Genomic DNA, 8,815 nt, shown 5'->3' with positions numbered 1-8,815 from the left:
AGTGGAATTCAGAGACCTGATGAGAGCCGCTGTGCTAGTCTGCGTCTCCTCTGCCAAGCAAGTGCTGCAGGTGGCATTCATATTGGATAATTTCACACATATAAAATTTAGATATCATTGCCAGGCTGTCTTCATAGGCAAGAGAGAGAAGGAAAGCACCTTCAGACATTGACTTGTGTATCTTAAACTTTTGTGTGTGGGAGGAATAAATGGACTGCCAGAGCTGCTTCTCTCCCTGTAGACTGGAGGGTGTCTAGATCCCTAAGTTAGACAAAATTTCTCTCTGCATCATACAGGCAGGTAAATGATTCTCATTCTCGGTACATGTCTACTCCACCTGTGCCAATGACAAAAATCTGAGTGATAAAAGGGGTAACCTTTCTCTTTTGAGAAACAAATGTTCAACAACAGAAAAGAACAGTTTTGCCCACCTTGAATGCTATGTGTTCCTATCTCCACCTTGCAAATCTCTCTGGTCTCTCAAGAAAACAGAATCACGTAATGCTTAAGAGAAAGGCATTTGCCTTTTAGTTATGGAAAAATGTCAGGTGCAGTTGAAGCCACTTTTCCAGAAGGATACCAGTGGTAGGGGCTAACTAACACACTCCTCACAGGTTCCCTGCAGTTTACTGAAGGCTCAGAGAGCAGAGCCTCACTAAAAGGACAGAGGGATTTTTGAGGTTAGGATTATAACGTTTGTCCTTTCAAAATTGTTCAGCTTATTTTGTAAAATGGTTATAAAGCTCATGTAATTGACTCACATTTCAGATTTGGTGTCATTATTTTTCCTACTACTGCAGTAGTTTATAAAACTTTTCATCATTGCCATTGGCAAGTTGTTAGTGCTTTGTTTTTATTAAAGAGAAGATAAACCTGTGAATTATTTTAAAAGAATCATTTTATTAATAAGATTTTCTACATGTCAAATCATAAAATGTCTAGGTAGCTCATACTGCAGACAGGAAAACTGTACCAAAGTTAGTTTTATTGCCTTATACTCAGCTGCAGCATCACATAGACTGGTGGTTTTCCATCCATGCTCTCAGGACCCCGGGAGCTCCTTGACCTTCTTTAACAAGATCCGTGTCCTCTCTTTATACTATATATATTGACATCTGTAAATCAAACCCAACTGCATTAGACAGTGCTGCAAAAACAGCTGCTTAAAGCCTCAAGGAATTGTAATGATCTTCTGGCCATGGGTTCAATGGTTATAGCATCAGACACTGAGTGCAACCCACAATTTACTTTGGTGTGGGAAGTAGTACTACACAAATCAAATCACTTTTTTTTTTTTTTTTTCTCCACAGAATTGCCAGTGTTGAGAGTGTTTAACAAAAATTAGGTGGGAGGAGACATTTGTGGAAACGCATTCACTCCTTGCTGTTTAATTGGTACTTTCTATTTCAGGACTGGGCTGCCACGGTATTCTGCCACCTACCTGCCTGAGATACAACTAAATAAATGTTAAAAATGTGAGTGAGTTCAAGGAATTGCAGACCAGGGAATTGTCACAGGAGCATGGAGCACTAACAAATGAAACTTCATCAAATCCAGTCTGACACATAGGATCCACCGTGACTGTGTTATTTACAGAAAAACCTTCCCACCCCTCTCCAGTACCCACCATCTCTTCCATGTCTTTAAGGCAGCTCTGCTTTTCATTATATTTTTGCTCAGAAAAATAAAAGTTGAAAACAATTTTAAACAAGAAAAAAGTTATTTTTGCACCAGTTCCCAGACTTCTGTAAAATAAGTAAAAGATTTTTGCAACTTGGCAGTATATATTTAAACACAATTGCATAGCTTGCCACAGTCTTATTTCTCTGAGCTCTAAGGCCATAAGGGAGTCAGGTCATCTAGTATCGCCTCTTGTATATCTCAGGCCATTACATTGCATCCATTTCTCCCTCCACTGAACCTGGCACTTGGTGTCTTGGGGTGTGTATTTTATGTATTCCAGAGAAAGAATTACTATGGATTTGAAAACATAAAAAAGACCATATACTTGATTTTTCTTCTAATTCTTAGGCATCCTCACAATTAAGGTGTTTTATTTTTTTTTTTTTTTCCGTGTCTTTATTTCTGACCAGGAGCTAAGGACCTAGCTAGGCTGTTTCTTTAAAGATGTTCAAGAACCTTTTGTTACTCAGTGCCCACTTGGGGATGCTTAATCAAATTACTTTAGTGTTTTTGACAAGCTAAGCGAATTCAACTGCCCAGCCCTCTCCCTCTCCTGCATTAGCTCCCTGGGAGTGCAAAGCCAGCACAAGCAGCCAGAGAGACTGTCCTGACCTCCCCCTGTCCCTCTGCTGCACTCTCCTTTCTGCCTACATAGTATTTGTGCAGCTGCGTGGTGAAAACAGGGTAAAGACTGCAAACCCAGAAAGGGTAGGCTAGCCCTTTGCAGCCAGCACTCCTGTGTATGCCAACTTCATGTGCTTGTGCAACTCTGAGATAAGGGGCGCTCTGCACAGCTCATCATTGATTTTCTCTTCCTCTCACTTTTCCCATTTCAGATTCTCCAACACCCCCCTTCACCCCCCCACAAGTATGGGCTTAGGAGGTGAAGGCAGTGTATGAGTATCACTCTTGCTAATGCCACTTAACAAAGCAAAACCTCCTGCCTTCTGCTATTCATTATTCTCCTTTTTACATGGCCAAGGTTCTCACTCACGTTTTCCATAGCACTGTACAAGGACTCAGGTTGAATTGCTTGCACTTTATAATACTTAAATCCTTTTCAAGGTTAACTGTCTTCCGAGATGTTCATCTGCACTGATGGCAGCCTCAATTTCTTAGAAAACAGGACCGCTTCTGTATATACAAATGAGTGATATATGTTTGCATTTCCCATACAGCGTGATTGTGCCTGTGTGAGTGTATAAAAATTAGTTCAATTCTCCCAGATGTTATTTAATACATTTGAGACAGAAAATAATTTTTGAAATATTTCAACTTGCTTTTAACCATTTTCATGTTATAATGAAGGCAGAAATGGAAAATTAGGTGTCATAGAAAGCTGGGTTTGTTTTGTGGAGAATTCATTGCATCATACATGAATACGAAAAATATTTGTTTCCTTCTCCCCTCCTCTTGTTTGAAAATTGTTGCTTATGGACTTGAATGATGAGTTTTCCCTACTGAATGCAGAAAGCAGCGTGCAAATAATACATTCACAGCAAATATTCATACCATTTTTGAAAATGTACATACAGCATTGTTGGAAATGCAGAGGATAATTTTTGTAGAGAGACTTGAAAACAAATCGCTAAGAAGGCTTACAGACCAACACAGCACAGATGTAACTGTGAGGATGTAGGTAAAAGACAGTGTCCTATATCTCCTCAGTTCAATCAGGCATTTCAAAATGCTGATGAAGAAACTAAAGTGACTGCTTCGTGCTCCACTTCCACAGTGAGTGAAAGGAAACAAAAAGAGCAGCTTCAGATTGCATAACCAATGACAACTGTGCCCTGTGTGATTAATGTTAGAATGCCTTTAAATCAAAAGGATTTTCTTCCCCTAGAGTTTATGGCTTGCTTTTTTATTTTTTTATTTTTTCCACCCCACACTATTACAATTGCAATCCCTTAATTGTCTGGTTCATTAATTATTAGTCAGGTCCCTAAGACTCCCTCTAACTGGACTTTCTCTGATTGAAAGCTCTGTGAGCAGTCTTAATTTCTCTACATGGAAGCTTTTTAAAAGGCAGAACTGTGCCTAAATATTATGTAAAAGAATCTGGCCCAAGACACTGAAACTAATATTTGTATGGGGATTGTGAAGGTTTTGTTAGTCTTACAATAAAGTCCAAGGAGGAAATCAAATGTTATGCATAATTTACATGGGAAGTTGACATCTCCTAGGGCTACCTGCAACTGTATTTTGACAGAAAACATATCCAAATTCTGGGCAGGAAAGATCTGATCAAAGGACCAGAGCTGTCCAGGTTGCTTCAAAAGAAAAATGCTATCACTGAGCTGCTAAGAAGTGAAACATTACTCCTACTCATTTCCTAGTGTATGAGTGTCCACACTGACAGAGATGGCTTTTCTTGGGACTGACCTCAGACCCTTCTTCTCATTCTGTACTTCCAAACAACCACTTTTTTTTCTTTTTTTTTTTTTTCCCCCACAGTATTTCACGTGGAGATGCATTAGCCAGAGCATGCACATAGAAGTGTAAAATGCTTCTCCCTGACATGAAAACTATTTCATTCTTCAGAGCTAAAAAGAAAGAAATTTTACCAATTCTAGATTTAAGACTAAATGCAGATGAGAAGCACGGTTCTAACTATGTAATAATTTTGTACTGTTTCCTCTTAAAGTAATGAGATGTGATTTGTAAGTATTCTTTCTCTTTTTTTCAAATTGATAAAAAGCAGGATAATTGATAATTGAAATTAAAATAATAATTAAAAATTTACAAGACAGACAAGAGTGAGGGTTTTCTGACCTAAAGACTAATCTAATTTAATAAGACATACTGCCTCTTCCTACAAATCTTGCCTTGTTTCCTTTTTTCAAAATCTCATGTGTCACATCTAAATGTCAGGGAATAAATTCCCACAAAGACTCAAAAATGGTGAAATCCTTAATGGACCTACTGAAGTTTCTTGAGTTTCCACACTTTCAGAGATGAACTTCTCAGGAATCAACATTTTGTGGCTCACTGGCTTGAGAGTAGAAAGGCAGATGAATCTCCTCTTGTGGTGGAAATGCTTCCAAAGGGTTAAAGGTTTTGCAGCACTGTACAAATAGACACATATTGCTCCATATCACACAATGACAGCAGCCACAGCAAAAAAATGGCTTCAGTTGTTTTCTCATGGGTGATAGCTGTAGGAGGATTTGAAATTAAGAAATAATTGTAATAAATTAGAGTTTTATATTATATGTAGTCAGAATTTATCTATACACAGTGGGGCATGTCCTCTCCACTAAACCAGGCCAGTTTAAGATAAGTTAACCATAATCACAAGAAAGCAAATGCCCTACCTGAGCATGGCTATCCTTTACATATAGCCATGAAGTTTCATAACATCATGAAAAATAAGCCTTCTTTTAAGTGAACCAACCGTGTCAGTCTCCCACACTGCAAATATATCAATATTTTCAGCATCACTTGCCGGTGTGCTCAGCCGTTTGCAGCCTGGAATAGATGTGAGCACATCCTCACACAATAATTCTCATCTGGAAGATGAGACAAGACTTGCAATTAACTTCCAAGAGAAATTTAGACTGTAGATGAACTACTGGGAGTATTGAAATCCACCATCCTAATTGCCATTATGACAAATGCTTTGAAAATCAGGATGTTAAACCAATAATGTCTTTTCAACAGAAGTTAAATGTTTAAATACCATTGGTTTGGTTTTAGTGGATAATCCTGCACGCATTTTACATGAACATTAAATTTTACACCCTGTACATAATCTCAAAGTACTTTGAGATATGGCATGCATCTCAGGCTATAGTTTTCTTTTTAAGAAAATCATCTTATTGAAATATAAGATCAAATATCATTACATCACTTTCTGAATAAAACATTTCTCATTTCCATAAATATATATAGATATATACTCAGGGTTGTTAAATTACTTTTGACACAACTCAGATCTTATCAAATACATTTTATGGTCTTTTTTCAAAGCTGCAGTAAGCTCTTGGGTTAAAAACACTGCAACTAAAAAAAAAAATAAATGATTTTATTGATGGAAATAAAAACCTGAGTGTCAATTAGAAAGTTCTGAAATGGAACATGGGAGAGATCAGTCATCTAAAATCTATCCAAATTATGCCAACTAGCCTGTAATCACAAAATATATAAGAAAAACTTTGTATATTATGAAAGAGAGAATGAGGATGAAAAGGTATTAAGAGCAAAATAACAAAGCAACAGCTAAAGGAAGTAATTATTTAGTCTTAATAAAGATGAATCTTACTATAATAAATACCTGTCTAGTACAAATAAGTACAGAATTCCAAATTTTTTACTCAATGACTCTTTATATCTTCAGCTTCTTCCTTTGACTGTACAGGAGGACCAAAATCCATGGAAGGTGTCCCATTAGCACAGCATATATTTTATGCTATATATATTTTACTTATATTTTATGTTAAATGTTGCCGTAGTGTGAATGAAAATTATAGCTAAAATCCAGTGAAAGGGGAAGCTCCATGGGAGACTGTTGCATTAAACTTTACAATATATATAAGAGAATATTGGACTTTTTCAGCAGCATTGGTAAAACTACATGATCTTTTCGGGTGACTTATGTGATAAAGAATGCTCTAATAACTTGTGCACTTAAACAAGGTTGGAAGCATGGCCTCCTGTGCATGCTGAGATGGTCACTGACAGAGACAGATGTGGGAAAAATTCTTACAAAAGTCATCTTGAAGAAATGGGGGTGCATGGGAGGTTTCATGATAGGGAGATTAATTTCATAAAAGGTAAAAAAGGATACACATAATATAACGCAAATAACGTATGAAACATCTGTAGATGCACACAAATCCTTCTACAAGTTTTAGAAAGGATAGTGATGTACATATAAGCCTTTCAGTCAGCTGGTGGCATTACAGGGAGCAGAGTGTTAGCTGATGTGACTGTGTGTCACAGTTAAAACCAACAATTCAGAGACTGAATTCAGAAATGATCCCTGTGCTACACATTGCTGCAATTTTAAATATGTGTTTACATATTAATTCTTTAACACTCTGTTCAGTAGAGTAACACGAATTTACTCGCTAACAGCATATGATTTTTTGAGAGTTTGTACTTCTTATCCCTTCATACTTACAATAGATTCATTGCTGTTGTGGTGCCATACATATTTTTCAGTTGCTATTTAAACTTTTGATACTACAAATTTTCCCTTTGCTAAGGTATATATTTTTTCATCTGGAGCTAGAGTCATTTGCCCTTCTTGCAAGCATGGGAGACTGTTGGGACCCATACACATAAACTTAAATCTTTTTTTTTTTTTTTTTAATTGCAGAAATATCTTAAAAGAGTCTGTTACAGGAGAACAGTGTTATACACCTTGCCATTCTCTGCTCCATTGCAAAGCTTTTCTCTAGGACCTAATCTAGCATAAAGAATAAAGGCTACTTTATGCCTCAGGTTAAAAAGTGATGCTACCTGCCTCTGCTGCAGGTGCTGCAGCCCTACCTCACTTCTCTACCTCCACATCTCACTTTTGGCTGTAACACCTTAACATGTGGTCTTGGCACCTAGGTACAAGGAACTGCAAATGGGAACAGGTGAGTATTTTGAATTCTAAGACATTCAGCAGTGAGCAGTGAATTAGTGGATAGTGGTAGATGATGTAAAATGAGATTCAATTTCATTTCATTTTTGAGAGATGAAGCTGGGAGTCACCTGATTTTCTGAAAATGATCCTCCCTTAAGGTGTTCTGAATATGACCTTAAAGGAAATTTTCTGTGGTTATTTTTTCCCCTCCTTAGATGGATGAAAAAAATAAGAACATCCATAGTTCTGGGGAAAGAACAAAAAGATATATATGCTTTTCAGTATAAGGAAATCCAGTTGTAAACATTCTTTGCCAACATCAGATGAAGCCTGGTGGATATGCCTGGAGAATACACATAAGGAAGAAGACATCTTGGAGAATTCATAACCTACCAATATACCTTCTGAGAAGACTTTTTTCCCTACTTCATATCAATCAAAAGCACATTGGAAAGCTTGAATGGCCTGCAAGGATTCATTTCAGATACAGCTGGGCTAGAGTTTTTCAAAATCTGAAGATTAAATATTGAAATAACATTTCAGCAGTCTTCAATTTTACAGGATGTTGGTATGGATAAACAGCATGACAAAGTGAGAAATGAGTTCAGGAGAGACAAGATTCCTGCCAGCAGGATTGCAAAAGCTGCTTATAGTAGGATAGCTAAACAGAAAAAAGTTAGAAATAACATAATCAGTTGCATATCAGACCTATGAACCCGTGTAAGTCTGATAGGACTGCTGTCAAAATTGTTATGCTTGGGGAATTTAATGGCAGTGTTGTGCCTGTGAATGATTACTGTGCAAAAGATAATTCATACTGCTGCTCACTCTCACTCAGCTCTGATATGATAAACCACTGGCAGAATATGAACAGGGATTAGATTCAAGTAAAAACAGAATGAAGACAAAAAGCTGTCACCTTGGGATGAGGCAGTTTGCAATAACCAAGAACTTGCCAAATGAGACAGTCTTTGCTGCTACAGCAGTCCCTCGGCTCCCTACAGGCATCTGACAAGAAACAAATAGACACCTCTGAGTGGCCTCAACTGAAAACAAGAGTTGGAATCAATATTTAATGAGTTAGACACAACTGCTAAAATTACAAGTTTCTCAACAAGAACCATTTCTGTTGAGCTGAGCGTGAGTCCCGGAGGTAGATAGGAGCCTAGGGGAGGCTGTGGTAGTCATGCTAAAGCACATTTCTTTTCCTCTGTTCTACCATGGTTCCCTGGGCATGTCCCATTGAGGGGTAGGAGAATCAAAACCGCCAAGGTAGAGAGCAGTGTGTGAGGCTGACGAATTCATAGGGAGCTATCAGTTATGGGTGATACATTTATGGAAATATTTTTGTATTTTCATCTCTCCGTGTCTCCATAGGGTATTAAGGATGTCTATTTCCCAAAATATTTCCCAATTTCTGATAAAAAGGTCAAGCCAATGTTGTCCTACCATCAGCACAAGAGCACACCAGCAGACTTGACAGCCCTTATCACAAAGTGGTCATGCCAGCAGCAGAGAGCCGAGGCCAATGCCTCAGAGCAATCTTTGAGGGAC

The 8,815-nt window shown here is 37.7% G+C and overlaps 1 long non-coding RNA gene across 1 annotated transcript; it reads right to left on the bottom strand.

The window, feature by feature from the left end:
* Nucleotides 1-3,194: 3,194 nt before the first annotated feature.
* On the bottom strand, nt 3,195-8,272 carry LOC308193576. Its single transcript, XR_013949789.1, has 2 exons — nt 8,181-8,272; nt 3,195-4,841 (listed from the first exon to the last, which is right to left on the bottom strand). It is a non-coding gene; the product is annotated as an uncharacterized lncRNA (long non-coding RNA).
* Between the last annotated feature and the right edge of the window lie 543 nt (nt 8,273-8,815).

This window comes from Anser brachyrhynchus, assembly GCF_964034855.1.
Source record: "Anser brachyrhynchus genome assembly, chromosome: 3".
Lineage (NCBI taxonomy): Eukaryota > Metazoa > Chordata > Aves > Anseriformes > Anatidae > Anser > Anser brachyrhynchus.
This window is presented reverse-complemented; position numbering and strand designations above follow the sequence as displayed.